The 16,923-nt window shown below is 41.0% G+C and overlaps 1 pseudogene; it reads right to left on the bottom strand.

Annotated features, from left to right (window-relative positions):
• Positions 1-4,020: 4,020 nt before the first annotated feature.
• On the bottom strand, positions 4,021-9,702 carry LOC148187565 (uncharacterized; annotated as a pseudogene).
• Positions 9,703-16,923: the final 7,221 nt, after the last annotated feature.

Genomic DNA, 16,923 nt, shown 5'->3' with positions numbered 1-16,923 from the left:
ACAGGGTTGGAATTACCCAGTGGCTTTCAGGGGAGCCCCATGTTCCAGTGCGCACCAGGACTAAAGTTATAAGTTGAGCGTAGTAGAGTAGAGCCTGTACCATGTAGTGGAAACATGCCTGTTTCAATTAGAGACAGAGCTGCTTTAATCTCCTCAGTCTGTCTCCTCTACATTAGCAGGTCTAAGCTTTAAGGACAATGCTGACATTATCCATTAACTAGACCTAACCATCTGTCATACCAATCACTGATGATAAAAGCATGCCACAGTCTTTCAGCCTTGGAAGTGTGATAAACATTAACATATGCAGGCTCCGTGCTCATTACCATTGAGGCAGTTATACTGTGTAATATCCACTGATAGAGACCACACAAATGAGAAGTGAGTCCTTGTGTAGCAGGATGAGATGTCTCATCTGTGCTGCAGGTCATGGATCTATAAATCTGGATACAGCCATGGGGGCGGGGCTTCATTCATTTGTTTGAGAGCTGCTCAGTGGCGCATGAAGCAGAGAAACTTCTTTTTCTGGGTTTAGAAAAGTGTAAAATACCCGGATCTACTGGCCCATAGAGCATGCGTAGAAGTGATTAACGACAGCTGAACGCGGCCGAACGCGGCCGAGTGTACCCGAGCATTGACTCCGACTCACTGGCTCGCTCACACAGATGACCCGAGTGCTCGAAGCGAACAGCGCCGGTGCACGAGCATTCCTCTCAAAGTAGCTTAGCTTATTAGCAACAGCGGTATAATGACAGCGGTGCTGTCAGTTTTAATATTTACGTGATAATCAGATAATGGTATATTTATTTCTCTCTCTACACACACACACACACACACACAAACAAATATACATACAACTCATCAGGGACTCATATCGTAATCATGACCAGAGAAATTAAATTAACAGAATCAAAAAGTGTTGTGCCCACAAAAATATAATAAAAGGTGGTGCCTTGTAATATTGCCCCGTGTATTAATACACAGTTAAATTTTAAGTAAATACTACGTTCAGTACCGTTTAGTAACTGTCACTAGTGCTCTGCGCTGCTCACTGATAACCGGTAGTTTGAATACAGACCGTAGACTGTATATACGGTCTCTGACACAGACACGGTAAGACGTCCATATTACAGGCTTTACAGCCAACAGCGTATGGATGTGTTGTAAAATGGTAAAAATGATGAATTAGGATTCAAAAATATCCATTACTACGGCCGGCACGAAGCTTGTGTTGTGTCAGGGACTCCAAGAGTTACATGGGTGTTCACGAGGTGGAGTCCTGCGGGTCTGGAGAAATACCGAATTCCAAATCTTGATTCGGAAAATGGCGCATTTTACGTCTTTAGGACTTAATGTTTTTAATAATGGCTATTTAAAAATGCGTCCTGAAAAGTCAACATGTCTCAAAAAAATTATCCAGTGATTTAAGGAGGTCCCAATGTAAAGCAAATGGGGGAAAGTCTTTTTGGGCCAGTGTGCATCACATGACGCTGTAGTTCCACTTTGGGCCACTGCCCCAGAAAGACTTTCCCCCATTTCCTAACATGGGGAAAAAGACATCTCTAAGTCAGTAGATAATTTTTTGTGAGCATCAAAACCCCCGCAAAACGTTTTCTATCCCTGTCTGAATATAAACAATCCAGTTCGATAACATTTGGAAAGTCTAAAAAAGCCGCAAGATTAAATTTATTAGACCGCCATTCAAACGAGCCAAAGCACTAATCCAGAAGTTGGTCGCTCCACCGGCGGGGGGGTTAACTGCTCGGCCGCACTTGGCTGCGCTCAGCCACGCTCGGCAGCATTCGGCTGCTGTTAATCTCTACTACGCATGTTCTATGGGCCATTAGACCGTGATGCATGTTTCTAAACCCGGAAAAAGAGCTTTCTATGCTTCATGCACCACTGAGCAACTGTCATAGGAACGAACGAGGCCCTGCCCCTATGGCTGTATCCAGATTTATAATAGATCCATGGTTTGCCTCCACTGGTACAGGTAAGTTAGCTGTAGCTGCCTCGTTTTAATGAATTATTTCTCTGTTGCATTGTTTTAATAGCTGTTTTGACTTTGTTTTTAGACTCTTCTGTGTGGTTTGTGCTGGAGTGTGAATCACGGCTGTTCGCTCCTGCTGCTGCACAAGCATGAAAGCTCTCCTGTCTGCTTCTTGGGTGCTAACAGAAGCTGCCTGATCAGTATGTATTTCCTATGGCGGGTTATTATCTTGCTAACCTTTAGCTTTGGTCAGCAGTATTAACACGGCTTATTTTAGTTTCTTTCTTTTCATTTTTCTTGAACTATTTCTTTAAATTAGTGACTGTTTCTTTTGCGGGTTACTTCTTTGAATTGGTTATTGTTTATTTTGTGGGTTATTTCTTTAAATTAGTTGAGGTAACTATCTACTCCCCTTAATTAATTTTGGTTGTTTTTGTTACATTTTGCTCCTTGTCTTAACCTGTTTATTTAAAAATATTGAATAATTATGTTGGTTTATGTTGACAACATTTAATAATTGCCTTTTGGTTTGGTTAAATTTGTAATTTGCTTGTTGTTAACCACAGCTAAATATATCTTTTATATTGTTTATTTATCATTATTTCCATTTTTTAGTTTATTTTGAATTTGACGATCTAATTTACCTTTTCCTTTGTCCTTTCAGTTGCTGAGAGCCACGGGTGGAGGTGTTGGTGTTCTGTGTTTCCCCCTTGGTTCAAGTCCCCTCACTACTGTGTGTGTGTGTGTCTGTCTGTGTGTGTGTGTGTGTGTGTGTGTGTGCAATTGACATGTGTAGTTGGGATGGTTTATTCCTTATTTTTGGTTTCTTGGGACCCCCCCTCAACCTGCGTCAACTCCTCTCACCAATGGTAAGCCTCAGCGACCGACTGGCTCCCCTTCTTTCCCTCACGTCCCCTTTTAAAGGTTTTATAAGTTGTCATATGATCTGCTTTTGTAATAAAATTTCTTATACTTTTTTTAACTGGAACCACGTCTCCTGCTCTTCAGTTGAACGAACCTGAGTGCCTGTTTGACATACACTTTAAAAAAAAAAAAAAGTTTTTACAGGAAAACGCTGGCAGCTGTGGTTACCAGAGAATTCCTGTTAAAACTACAGTAGCACAGTAGATAACTTTACTGATGAAATGTAAATTGATTTACAGTGAATGAAATCACAGCTGAATCACATAAAGAAAAACTATTAAGTCTACAAAAAATGTGTTAATTTCACATAACAGTGTTGTATATAAATAGACCATTTCCTGTATTTTGTACATGTAATAAGTGCTTATTGTGCATCAATAAATGGTAAAATTAACGGGGAAATATTCAACAAAAAATAATTTAAACTGGTAGAACAACAGTAAAACTTTGCATTTTAATTGGAGCTGTTCTGTATATTATACATAAGATCTATTCATAATATACTGTATTTTTATGTTTAATAATCAAGTTACAATGTCAAATTTACTTATAAACCTGCAAAATGATTACTACTACGCCTACACCAAAACATGCAAAAATCCATCTTGAGAAAAGGCATGAGGAAAATATCACTTTTGGGAAATTTATTTAACAGCTATTGTCAAGCTGTAAACAATTGGATGCATTTTTTTCTACATAAACATGCAAAGAAACTACATGTAATATTTCTTTTAATTATGACTGAATACAAAGTTGAAATACTCCAGAAGATTAGCCTCTTTAAATCTGGACATTTCTTCAAACAAGTTTAAGTGCCAGGCGCACAACAACAACCCAATTCAATTTTGTTTACATGCTTAGATGTTATCTTAAGGTGCACCATGTAACTTTTCTGGTGGAGGGTCCGCCATCTACTTGTCTCAATGGAGATGTTCCACAGTATGGCATCAGACTTTAAAACCTATAAACCCTTTAAGACTTCAAAACAAAAATACATATTGTGCCTTAATTACCATAATATACATTGTGGATTTAACAAAGCAAAAACTAACAGTACCTCTTCTCAAGCAAACAGTCAGAGTCCACAGAGGAGTCCATATTTAGGCTTAACGCCACTTGTGATCGGAGAGTTCCTGTATTAGGGTGAGGACTCGAGGGTTCACACTGAGGCGACGCTTCGAGGTTTTTTTCCTCACTTTGGTTCCTTTTTCTGGGTTTATAAAGAAAAAACACCTGAAGAATAAAAGCATTTTAAGCATTTTTAATTGATCATTTAAAAAAAATAAATTATACACACACACTTAGACTCGGACCAAGACCGAGACTCATGCCACACCCAAAGCCAAGGCAGAGAGTCAGACCCAGACTAAGACCGGGCTTGAGTCCGGCTCTTAGTCTGGGTCTGACTCTCGGTCTTGAGTCCCAGTCTAGGTCCCGGCCTTAGTTAAAGTCTGTATTAAGACCGGGACCTCTGAGCCAGACTCCAAGTCCCATAGTCCCAGGTCTGAGTCCAGGTCTGAGAACTGAGTAAGCCATGTTTACTCACCTTTGAAGAAACTCCAGCGCTGAAGCCCGCTCAGATGGGTAGTAGATGTTGAAATAGTAGTAGCTTCTAAACATGAGGCACAATGCAGAAATGAAGGAGATGTTGGTGTTGACAAGGTTGTTGTTGAGGAATAGCAGGACTGTCCTATGAACAAATTATTTAACAAGTTATAAGTGCTGTACTCACATAAATTCTATAAACAGTGCAAGCTTAAAAAAAAAAAGAGATGAAACAGACTTGCCACAGATAATAACAGCGGGTGTCAGAGGCACTTGCTCCAGTTGGACCTCTTCTGCCAGACATGTATCTTCTACACAGAAGAACATGAACTCCTCCTTCTCATCAAAGGAGCTGAGCAGAAGCAGGAGCATGTCCTTCACATCATCTGAGCAGCCACTCTGCTGTCCTCGCATCCTCTGCAGCCTTGCATAAGTCTGAAGATCTTCTTGCTCTTGTTGACACAAACTGTGGTCATGTAGTTGAAAAGCCCTTTTCCCCTCAAATCCAAATTTCATGTGAATGTCTTTTTGAGGTCAATCCCAGTGAGTTCCTTGAAGTGGACTCAAATCCCATGTTCATCAAACCAAAACTGCCACTCCTCTCTAAGGCATTTGATACTTTTTCCCTGGTTGACATGTTGATGCTGTGTGTAAAACGTGGACTTCATTAGACATTTTACCTCCACTGGATTGGCATGCTAGTGCTGGAACATCACCTTGAGTTTTTCCATCTTTTGCTGCTGGCTCTCTTGAGTTTCTACACGGGGCAGCCATTTTACATTCCATTTAATGCATCTGTAAGTGTCCTGCATTGCTGCTCTCTCTTCTAATGGGATCTCGTCTGTGTGGTCTGAGTCATCAGTCTGATGTTTTCCTTTTTTTATTTTGGGTGTTGTGCGCCTCACATTTTCAATTCTGCATTGCAGCTGTTTGACAAGGGAATGGTAGCCTGTTCCAACAATATCACCCTCTATCACATCTTGCAGAGAATTGGGATATTTCGCCAAATTTCATTTTTTTCGCAACATCAGTTAAATGCTTTTTACCTACATGAGGACATTTTTCCATCATCTCAGTAACAACAATCCGGACCATTTGCCTCCTCAGTTTTGGGCCTGGCCTTTTTCCCCTCTCCAAAGAATGCATCACTTCCTCACGAAATTTATTCCATGGAATTTCAAAATTGTCGTCCCACTGTGTGTCAAGTCCTGGGCTGCTGGAGGAGGTTGATGATGAACTTTGGGGTGAAACAGAGAGCGATGACAGCAATTGGGAATGTGAGGCTTCCACAGATGATAGTGAGCTGTTCTCAGGAGTGTGGTCTTTAAATGACAAAAAAAAAAACAAGACTATGATCCACACTGTACAATATTACACAATGTCCATGTCTGCTTTTGATTTCGAACAGTCGTGTGGTGGTGTGTAGTGTTTTTACTTACATTTCTGTTTCCAAACAGAAAGAAGCTTTCTGGCTTGTACAGGTCTTAATGCAGTCATCACATCAGCCTCCGTTACGAAGCGTAGATCATCATACGTCTCGACTCCAATGGAGAGCAAGTGCTCTTCCAGGATGTTTTTGTTTACTGCTTGAAGTTCTGGCAGGACTTCCATGATGGCAACATCTAGGAAGGTTTGCTCTGAGTCACTCATATTTGCACTGGAGAAGAAATGCCACCTTCAAACAGAACAGAAAAAATATACAGTACATACACTTAACAGAGCAGGAGCATGCATCACATAACACTTAATGTCAAATTATTTACAGTGAGAAGTAAGCGAGCTTTACTTGGACTTTATTTTGCCACAATACTGTGTTTCAGTGGAATGACTTGGTATCCATCAAGAATGTATGATACCAATGGATAGAAATCAGGCAAGTCATTAATGTTGAAACACTGTAACCCGAGACTGTCCTTGGTCACAGAATACAGACGTTATTCTGAGAGGAAGACGCCTTTGTGGATATCCATCAAAACATACACAGATGTGTCATTTTGAATCAAGATGAGTAGAAGTTCACCAGACTCCATATACTCATCATTTCTGTTCACAAGAAACTGTCCTTTTTATATGTAGTGCCCTTGTACTGAATGTCTGTGGTAACTGTGGTATTGCTTTCTGAAAAGGCTAACTCCCTGACTGCATGTTTAATAGCGTCACTGTAGAGGTTGGGATAAAACGCACAGCTGTCCTTCACTTGCAGTAGTTTACTGCATTCTTGTCCAGCTAAAAGATATGCCCAATACATCTGGTGACACTCTCACAAAGTTTGACAAATGTTTTTGAAGTTTTTCAAGTGTCTGGCACATCTTTTAAAATAACTGTTTACTTTCAAACCTAAGCATCCATAACCTCATAAATGGACCAAATTTCAACAACAGTGATGAATAATGGCGCAAATAGTGGTGCTTGGGTTTTAGTTGAATTTTAGAAAACAACATCTTTCTCAAATCCAAATATTCTTGGATCAAAATGTCAAGATATGCTATCTGGAGCAAAGAAATGTTCTGAGCATAAATAAGGTCCACAATATCTTTTAGCTGGAGAGCTAACTGCCATACTTCATCCTCATGGTTTTGCACTTTGTTACCAATCAAAACTGGTAGCAATCTCAAACGCCCTGATAACTTGGCTCCGTCAGGGTTAATAGCACATGGCTTTGTGAGTGCTTCAGATCCTTCATATTTAAACTGTTTGATGTGCCTGTTTAAGAGTGAGTATGTGAACCATTTTTTTTCTTTTTTATAATGTTCTTCAGGTACAGTGCTAGATCATATGACAAGACTCCTTCAAAGAGGTCATGACCTAAACAAGGTGGGAGACCAGGCTGGGATACGTGAAAAGACTCAAGGGTATTAAACATAGAGTTTACCTTTATTCCTCTGACGTCTTGGATGTTTTCAGTCCGGAGATCAGCAACAGCCGCGTCATTCGTCTGGGGCACGTGGAGGACCACAGGCATTAGGATCAGCCTCAAAATCACTTCTTGTGATTTCACAATACCTGCAAAAGTATTGAGAGCGGCTAAAGTTAAAGTAAAACCACCTATGCAATGAGAACCCAAGTTATCCCCAGCAATGCAGTAAAGACCCCCTTTTACTGTTTCTCCATCTACATTTATTCCATCTGTCTCCAAGGATTTCAGATCTGCCAACAACTCTGAGAAAACTTTGGCTACTTCAAAACGCTTTAGGTCATTCTCAACACACAACAAGACTAAAAACATATTATCAGTATTTGAACACAAATGAATGGGTAAATTTGCTCATGAAAGATAGGCTGCAAGAATTTTGTGCGTCTTTTTAGCAGAACCCAGGGGATTCACAATTTCAAATGAATCTTGGTACAAAATCAGTTTGAGACTTTCAGGGTTTTCATTAAAGAACTGGTGACATTTGAAATTTTGTCCACCTTAAAATCCGTAAAAACCTCTACATCAGGATCTCCAAACTGTTGTGACTGTGTATTCCTGCATAAATGTAAACAGTAAAAAGCTCTTCAGAGTTTCTGCCACTGGTATGTATTAAGCACATTTTTGTGTCATGTTTTCATCCATTCTGTGTATTTCAACATTTTTTTGAATGTCTGATTTCTGGAGTATGTTGATCTTAATTGTCCCTGATGACAGGCAGAGAACAAATCTGAGTAACTCTCCTCTTCCTCTTTTTCAGACTTTTTTGACACATAAATGTCAAAATAGCAAGACCTCAATTTAGTTGTCTATCTATTTCTCCAACCACTAAAACCATGTACGTGGATGACGCACACTGACGATGTTTTGTTCATGTTTATTGATGTCGATGGACGTAGGTCATAGCCTGCCATCCAGTAGGTGATGTCATCATACAGTCTGTATACATCAAACGTGATGTTGTAACCAAGTTTAAGATCCATGTTGCAGAGTGTACTAAACTTGTAAGATTGCAAGATTGTTTGCAGGACTCTTTAGACTAACACTTGGAATTATCATTAGTGCCCCATTCGGTTCTTGTACAATGGAAACATTGTTCCCTTCTCCAGTAAACAGGACAAACCTTAGATGTGACTTAGGGCTGGACGATAAATAGATTTTATCAATTAATTTAAATCTGTGATTCAGTGCGATTTTTAAAAATTAAAATCTTGATTTTCACCTCCGCCATACGTTCCCAAAAAAGACAGTCTGGTCATGCATTTGTTACTGGTTTTGGTTTTGCGGCGTCAGATCTCGAAGAAACCACAGTCCAAAAATTATTTAAAGGCTGTTGCAACTAAAGGCAGCAGTGCGACCACTTTGTCTCAAATCTCAAACAGAGGCAGCAGCCAAGTGGGACAATGTGTCTCACTCTGAGAAGCATGAGACCGCATCAGCCCACAAATAGCCGGTAAAAAGCAGCCAACATTAGTAGAAGCATTTTCCTGCTGTGTCCTGTATGACAGGACCGCCACCCCCTGCAAATCTGTTGTTTCCCTACAATGTTAACGAGACTAGAGACCCCCTGCCAGGCCTAAACATTAACAAGGTTTGTGTATGAAGGAAAAGTACACTGTATTTTTCTCCTTAGGAGGTAGAAGCAAACTTGCCAACCCTCCCTATTATCCAGGGACACCCCCGATATTTTCCCTGCCCTCTCCCGGTGTCCATCTCTCCCGATTTCGAGCCTCCGACCATGCGCATAATCTCCATGGGGGACCGGGGGTCATGTCCACCCCAAAATACGAAAGAGGGGAACATCCAACGGCAGCTGGTTAGAGAGTAAATACTGAAAAATAGTTATTGTTTTGTTTTTATGAAGAGGGTTTGAATACAGGCTGTGCGCCAGGTGTGTGTGCGCATTTGGATACTAGAGCGCAGCTAGTGCCGCATATTCCTATCTGAGCCAAAGTAACTGAGCCCAAGAGATTAATGTTACCATTTTCAAAGACTGACAAAAAGTGTGCCTTATAAAAACAAACATTACACCCGGCTGACCACACAGCTGATCGATAGATCCATCAGAACAGACTGAGAGCAACGCAGTGGCAGACCTCTCATCCAGCTGCTCTCTGCTGCTCTCCTTCTTATTAGGGGCGGATTTAGTGGTTTGGGAGCCTGGTGCCCCCACCCAACTGTGTTGCTTTGATTTCACCCATTCTCTAATTTGGAGTGGTGGGCTGTTGGCAGCTGTAGAAGAAGTTATGCTGTTCTCTAAACCCTCAGTGTCATTAATAACGACGAGTGCAGGTGATGTAGAAACACTGAAAGCTGTTACTGACACAGTCATGCTGCATATTGCTAAAGATACAACACAAATGAATTCAGGTAAATATGTTTTATGAAATTACGGCAGCCTTCAGTGATAAAGACAAGTTTGCAGATTGCATGTTAACCCCAAAAGGGAAATTCAGTTTACTATATTAAAACAAGGGAAATTCAGTTTGCCTTTAATTTTTACTGCTAAAATCAAAAGTAAACCTTGTTTTGAATAATTTCTTTGTCATTTGTAATTTGTTTAAAAGAAGGGAAAAAAATCGTAAATCGGGTTTGGTTTGAAAAAATCTGAGATTTTATTTTTAGGCCATATCGCCAAGCCCTACTTGGTATTAGATATTTCTAGTTTGCTCAGCTCATAGAACCCTTTGGCTCAGCTATTATCCTGAAAGCTAACATTATGCTTATAAGATTCAAAGTCATTAACAACAAGACCTGCTTCCTATCCAGCCAGCACTTGCAGTAAGTTGTAGATCAGCAGCACACATGGAATTTTTTGGAGAGAAAGGTGAAATGCCAAAGTAAATGTGATGCTAGTTTCCTTGTTTTGATCTACCCATCTAGTTTGGACTTTTGCCTATTCTTGACCACAAGTATAGGTGTTACTTAAGGGACCGCATACATGCCACGTCTTTAACTGCCTGGAGAACATGAGGTTGCTAAGCGACCATAACCAGCACCATGTTACAGCCCTCTTGTTAGAAATCCAGAGTGCAGAGCTGATCTTCTTCCAGCTGTTACTTAAGTGTGTACTAAAATATAGTCTGTGGGAGAGATGTAAAGCTCAGGTTATCCCTGCATTAAAATGAACTTCTCCTGATAATTATGGAATACAGGAAAGATATCTGCTGGCCGTGATTTGTTGTGCACATGACACAGTGCATGCGTCTGCATTCCAAAAGTTTAACTCTGTTTATCTGAAGCTGCGTTTACATAGAAAAGTAATGCCTCTCTTCTGATCAAAGTGATGCTGTAGTAAAACTACACTTTGCTGGAATAGCACTGTTCAATTAAAGAGAGTGAGCAGCACAAACAGAAGACAGGAGTTTGCCATTGTTGCTGTTGTCCACACATGGCTACTGATGGAGACTGTAATATTTTGCAAAAGGTCCCGATTTTAATAAGGAAACTCCATATTGTCAGTTTATATGACAATGAAAACGGTGGCATTTTCAAAAGTTTGCACTGTTTTCAGATCTTTCCCTTTCCAGGCACCCAAAATGCCATTGTTGTATTAACGAACAGCCAAAACGTAATAATAGGTTGCCGCTTCCTCCTTAAATTGTTTTTGTGTAAACATGGCCTGAGTCACAGCCATTGTGCCCCAAAAAAAAAGGGCATTTGGTATGTTGGTATGTATCACAACGGCATTAGACTGAATTATGAGTGCATCTGCCGTGCAGCTCTATTGAAAACAGTAAAAATGAGTGTGCAAAAAGTGCAGCACGTGTGCAGCAAGCCCATTCTCACTCTGACCTTGTCAAATATGTCCACTCTGTCAGTGCTTTTGGCGTATTAGTGTGACTCCAAAAGCCACCATCGGCATCCAGTGGGGATATGGCTGGGCAGTGTCAGATAAGAACGTATTCGGACAGAACCTGTGGAATTATTGTTGTTATATGCTGGCGGAAGGCCAGGCCGCACCGGGCATGGCCACATGCAACGTGCACTGCAGGCATCACTTGAAAACGTGGCTGGACATAAGTGGTCATGTCTGCATGAAATACTGAAGAACAGCGCCAGGTAATAACACTGCTGGTAACGATGTAATATATAGGGTGCACAAGTGCGCTTATAGGACGGGCAGGTGGGGAGGTGGATGGGTTCCACAAACAGCTGACTTTGTTTGGGAGTCTGAAGTTTGCTTCCTGTGTGAATGTGATTTTTCCCACACTTGACCATGTGTATGTGTCTCTCTTGCCTTAACCTAACCATCCATGACTTTGTTGCCTAATCCTAACCTGACAGTCTGTGCCGGTTGCCATGTACTGTTGTATAAACATAAGAACCATGCTGCTTCATCCCACCATGTGCATTTGTTAACCTCATGGTAACGGCATCCCGGAATGTAAACAGCTGATGCTGAAGGATACATAAAGAGATCACAATTAAAGGCAGAATGTCACTGACAAAGGGCATCATGTGACGAGTTATAATGAGAACAGAGTCGGGAGTTTTTCCTTGGGTGATGTGAGGGTCTAAGGGCAGAGGGATGTTGTATGCTGTAAAGCCCTCTGAGGCAAACTGTGTTTTGTGAAAATGGGCTTTATAAATAAAATTGACTTGACTTGAGAACGTGTTGTACGGCCCCTAAACCTGATTGCCACTGAGTCATTTTTTTTTAGTTTAAAGCTGGTTTTCCATTGAGCATTCATAATGTGTTTACTCTGGCATAAACAGTATGTTTCACTTTGGTGTGGATTGTTTTTAGCATTGTGCTCTTGTTGGAGCACAGTGAATGATTGGCTACTCAGTCATTTGTAATGCAGCCACGGTAATCTCTCAGCTCTGAAGGCAGTGTGGAGATGTCCGTGACTGCTGAGCTGATGCTGTCATCATCTCTCATCACTCCCCTCATGTGAATAGACTGGGGGAGATGAAATTGATGGGGGAGGTTTAATGTAGTCCTGGAGAGTTCTCATCAGCATGATCCCAGATGGGGGAATGAAACCCAATGAGTTGTTTATTAAATCTCAGGACTTTCTGACACACACCGTCGACACACATTGACAGTGTAGAGCATTGCAAATCACAACCACTGGACGTGGAAGGGGATTAAATCATCACACAGCCGCACCCCATGGAAATGCATTTAATACCGGCTTCATGATCAGTTTAACAATCTCTCTGTGCTGACTCCCTCTGCTGTGTTCTTTGTTCTGAAGCTTGATTAACTCGCGCTGGACCATATTTTTATAAACGTGTAAAATAAGTCTAAATCATATGTAAAAATCATAAAGAACACAACACTGTTGCAATATGATTTTCACCCATTTTGAAAATCTGTCAGACAAGCCAATTGTTATTTGAGTATAATGCTGCATTCCGTTGTATTCGGAACTTGGAAAAAAAACCAACCTCCGACTTGGAAAAGTGCAACGGAACGGCCATTGAAGTGGAGATTCCAGGTCGGAAATCCATGTAAGCTGAGTCGGTGGAATTGATGTCACAGCAATATGGCAGCGCACACGGTAAATAGAAAGCAGACATACGTGGTTGTCAGTTTTAAGTTATATGTAGTGTTTGTGTTGTGAAATGTGCTATAACAACTGTGTTGTGGCATTTCCATTACCATTCAGTTGATTTGCGTTTGATAGAAGGCATTTAGTAGCATCCTAGTCTCCTCTTCCTGGCTCTGTTAGCTACCTACATCAACAAATCTGCATAAGATCTAAAAATCGCCAAAAGTTTTCTATGGGAGGTGGGTGTGGTTTTAAGAATAATATCAACAAATGCATAAGATATTACTAATTTAGTTTCCAATTACAACTTAATTTCACCAAAGGGCCCAAAAAACAATAGGGCCTGAAGATGACAAAAGAAGGCAGAAACCCTCTTAAGTCCCTCACTTCAGTTGACATTATGCAATGATGCATATCCCCAAACAAATCTGCAACTATTAAAACTTTAACACAAAGTAATTGCAGGGAGCCTGGGGACTTTAGGGCCCCGGGAGGCCTGGCCTACTGTCAAAGTTCCCTGAATAAGTAAGTGAAAAATATAGAGAGGAGAATCTTGCATAGTTCTGTCATCACATACAAACTCCGACGTTTCTCATGTCCAGGCTCGCCACATTTAATGGCTCAGAGGGTGTCTCATTTTTCTCACTTTGTCAATATTTTATTCCCCTTCCTTTTCTTTTCTTCCATTCATCTTCACTTCAGACACTGGCTTGGACCTGAGGGGCTCTCAACAAAAGAAAGCAATCTGGAGCGAGTGGATGGGAGGACAGAGGTTGATCTCCATGGAGAGATGCTGAAGGAGGAGAGGAGGAGACTAATAGAAAGAGAGATAATATTGTTTTATTCTTTTATATGAAAAATAAAAATGAGTTAATGTATTAAGAAATGGAAACGCAGTAGGTGTTTGAATACTGGTTTGGAAAGTGTATTGTTCTATACAGACACTGTTTTTATCCACCTCATTACATATCTTGCTTCAATAGTAGCTCTTTTGTGCCTAAATAAAACAACAAGTGAATCACTCCTTAGGAAAAACATAAATGATACATATTTTGACAATGTTTAAAAATCATTTTATAATGACAGTATTGACTTGGTTCTATTTACTGTTATTCATCCGGCAATAGTGCGTAATCCAGACTTGCTGACAATTCAAAATACCAGGGGGTTAATTTAGTCGTAGGGTCTTAGGGATGTAGGAAATCACATAGTTTTAAATAGCAGTAATAGCACTGACTAACTCTTAACTCTTAACTTTTAGTTTTGATAACATAACTCAAAAATTTATCTAGATTATTTTAATCAGATATGCTCTAAGGTGGGCCTCAGAGTGCCATCTAGTGAGTACTGAGGTACTTCCAGTTAATTCCTTTAAATTAAAAGTGTCTTTTTTTTGGTCATTTGCAAAGCCTGACTTTATATATAAATATATATATATATATATATATATATATATATATATATATATATATATATATATATATATGCTCAACATCAAATTAAAAAAAGTCAAGTTAAAATGTACAATATTAGTGGCCAGTTACACCAGTCAGCCACAACATTAAAACCCCCGGCAGGTCAAGATGGTATCATTGACAATCTTCTTACAATGAAATGTTCTGCTGGGACACTTTTGGTCCTGGCATTGGATGCCATTTGACGTGCTACACCCACAGAAACACTACTGCAGAACAAGTACAATTCCTCATGGCAACAGGACTCCCCAGTGGCAATGCCCCCCAGCAGGACAATGCATCATGCCACCACAAAAACTGTTCAAGAAAGGTCTGAGGAAGGCACAAAGAGGTCAAGGTATTGACCTGGCCTCCAAACTCCCCAGGTCCCAATTTGATCAAATACATTCTGGTACCCCGGAGGTACTCCCTATCCATGATGGGGCCCTCATTTGAAGGGACTTGGCTCTGACCTGTTGAAGCATGGACACAGGACTTCTTGGACAATGTTCTGTGGTGTATGGTGCCAGATCTTTGGTGATCCTTTGAGTCCTGTAGGTTGCAAGGTGAGGTACCAGCAACTGAGACCTGGGGAATTTGGATGCCATATGAAAACCTTGATCTCACATTCCTCAAGCCATTACTAAGCAGTTTTTTTTTTTGTTGGTTTTTTTTTGTGGTGCAGAAATCTAAACTGTCCTGCTGGGATGCCATTGCAATGAGGAGGTGTTTTTAGTCTGCAGTTAGGTTTGTAGCAATGCATTATGCTACAGTGTAAAAACTGTTGAGGAATGTCCAGAGGAACACAACAAGTACCTCAAGGTGTTAACCTGGCCCTAAATCCCCAGATCCCAATCTGATTGAGCATTTTTTGGGATGTGCAGGTACCCAGAGGTAGCCCTGATCCAGGATGGGACCCTCTTGTACTAGTCTTGGCTCTATATTGGTGAGGCATGGACACAGAACCTCTGGGGTGTCAAGGGAATTTGGTGGCCAGGTTGAAGACTGGGAAGTGTTGTTGCAATGAGGGGGTGTACTTAGTCTGCAATGGTGTCTACAGCCATGTACTATGCTACACTTGCTGCACTGCAAAAATGGTGGTTTAGAAGTTCAAGAATGCTCAAGAATAACCTGAAGAACATGACAAAGGGCTCAAAGCAATGATCGGGCCTTAAAATATCTCAAATCACAATTCAGTCAAGCTTTTGTTGGACGTGCTACTACTCCAGACATATCCCCCATCCAAGGTGGAGCCTCTTTGGATCTGACAACTCTGAACTGCTGAGGCACGGACACAGCACCACTCAGGAGTGTCATGTGGTGTCAAGACAATTTGGAGGCCATGTGGAACCCTTGAGTTTTTGTGTTTAGACTTCCCTGGCCATTCTTGAGCAGTTTTTTTTTTTTGCAATGTGGCATGGTGTATTGTCCTGCTGGGGGGATACTGCCGTTGAGAAGTGCTGTTGCTATGAGGGGTGTACTTGGTCTGTAACTGTGTTTGCTTGAGTGGTGTGGTTCAAGCAGCATCCACATGAATAGCAGGACCCAAGGACATTGCATTGTGAAGAGATGATCAATGTTCTTCACTTCAGCCACCAGGGGTTTTAAAGTGGCTGCATGGTGGTATATTTGAATGTCACAACAACAATCACAACAAAACATCAATGGCTTTTGTTTTTTTATATAATTTTTCCTTTATTGGATCGGACAAAGTGACAGCGTGAAAGGGGGAGAGAGAGCGTATGACATGCAGCAAAGGGCCTTGAGCTGGAGTCGAACCTATGGCCGCTGCGGCATGGACATTGCATTCATACACTGGGCGCCTGCTGTATCTACTGAGCCACTGGACGCCCTAAATAGATTGGCTCTTGAAAAGGAAAAGTGATTTGGGAGACAACCCTGCACCAGTAAAAGCTTCAAAACATGTGGTGAAGAAATAAGAACATTAAATTTGGAATCATAATAGATGGTGGCGATGCTGATCTGGAAGCATGGAGCGTTATGTTCAAAGCAAATCTTGTCAAGTGAGGCTTAATCAAGTCAATCTAGTCAATTTTATTTATAGAGGGCTTTACAGTGTACAACACCCCTCTGCCCTCACATCACCCAAGGAAAAACTCCCAAAAAAGAACTCCTGTAACGGGAAAAAAAACAAAGAAACCTCAGGGAGATGATGAGGGATCCCTCTTCCAGGATGGACAGATGTGCAATAGATGTCATAAATAAAAATGCAATACAATTGTGGCAAAAAGGAATGAGACAGAGAGAGTCACACGGATGGGGATTTCAGCTGAGCACAAGAAACTTGTGCTCCAGGAATATACACACTTACAAAACTAGGGTCACTAATCAGCTATCATGGCTTAAATATAAAGGTCAGAGAGCAGTGTTAGTCCCCACTGCTCTCTGACCCCTATAGAAAGTCCTCCAGCAGGTTAAACCTATGTCAGCCTAACTATGGGCAGGTCCGGACAACCTGAGCCAGCCCTAATTATAAACTTTATCAAAGAGGAAGGTCTTAAGTCTACCCTTAAAAAGCAGTGTTCTGCACCAGTTGGAGAGATCTAAGTGATTTGTTGGGGCAACTGAATAATAGGG

This window comes from Plectropomus leopardus, chromosome 14 (genome assembly GCF_026936395.1).
Source record: "Plectropomus leopardus strain MGB_pleo_1.0 chromosome 14, ASM2693639v1, whole genome shotgun sequence".
NCBI classification, from domain to species: domain Eukaryota; kingdom Metazoa; phylum Chordata; class Actinopteri; order Perciformes; family Serranidae; genus Plectropomus; species Plectropomus leopardus.
This window is presented reverse-complemented; position numbering and strand designations above follow the sequence as displayed.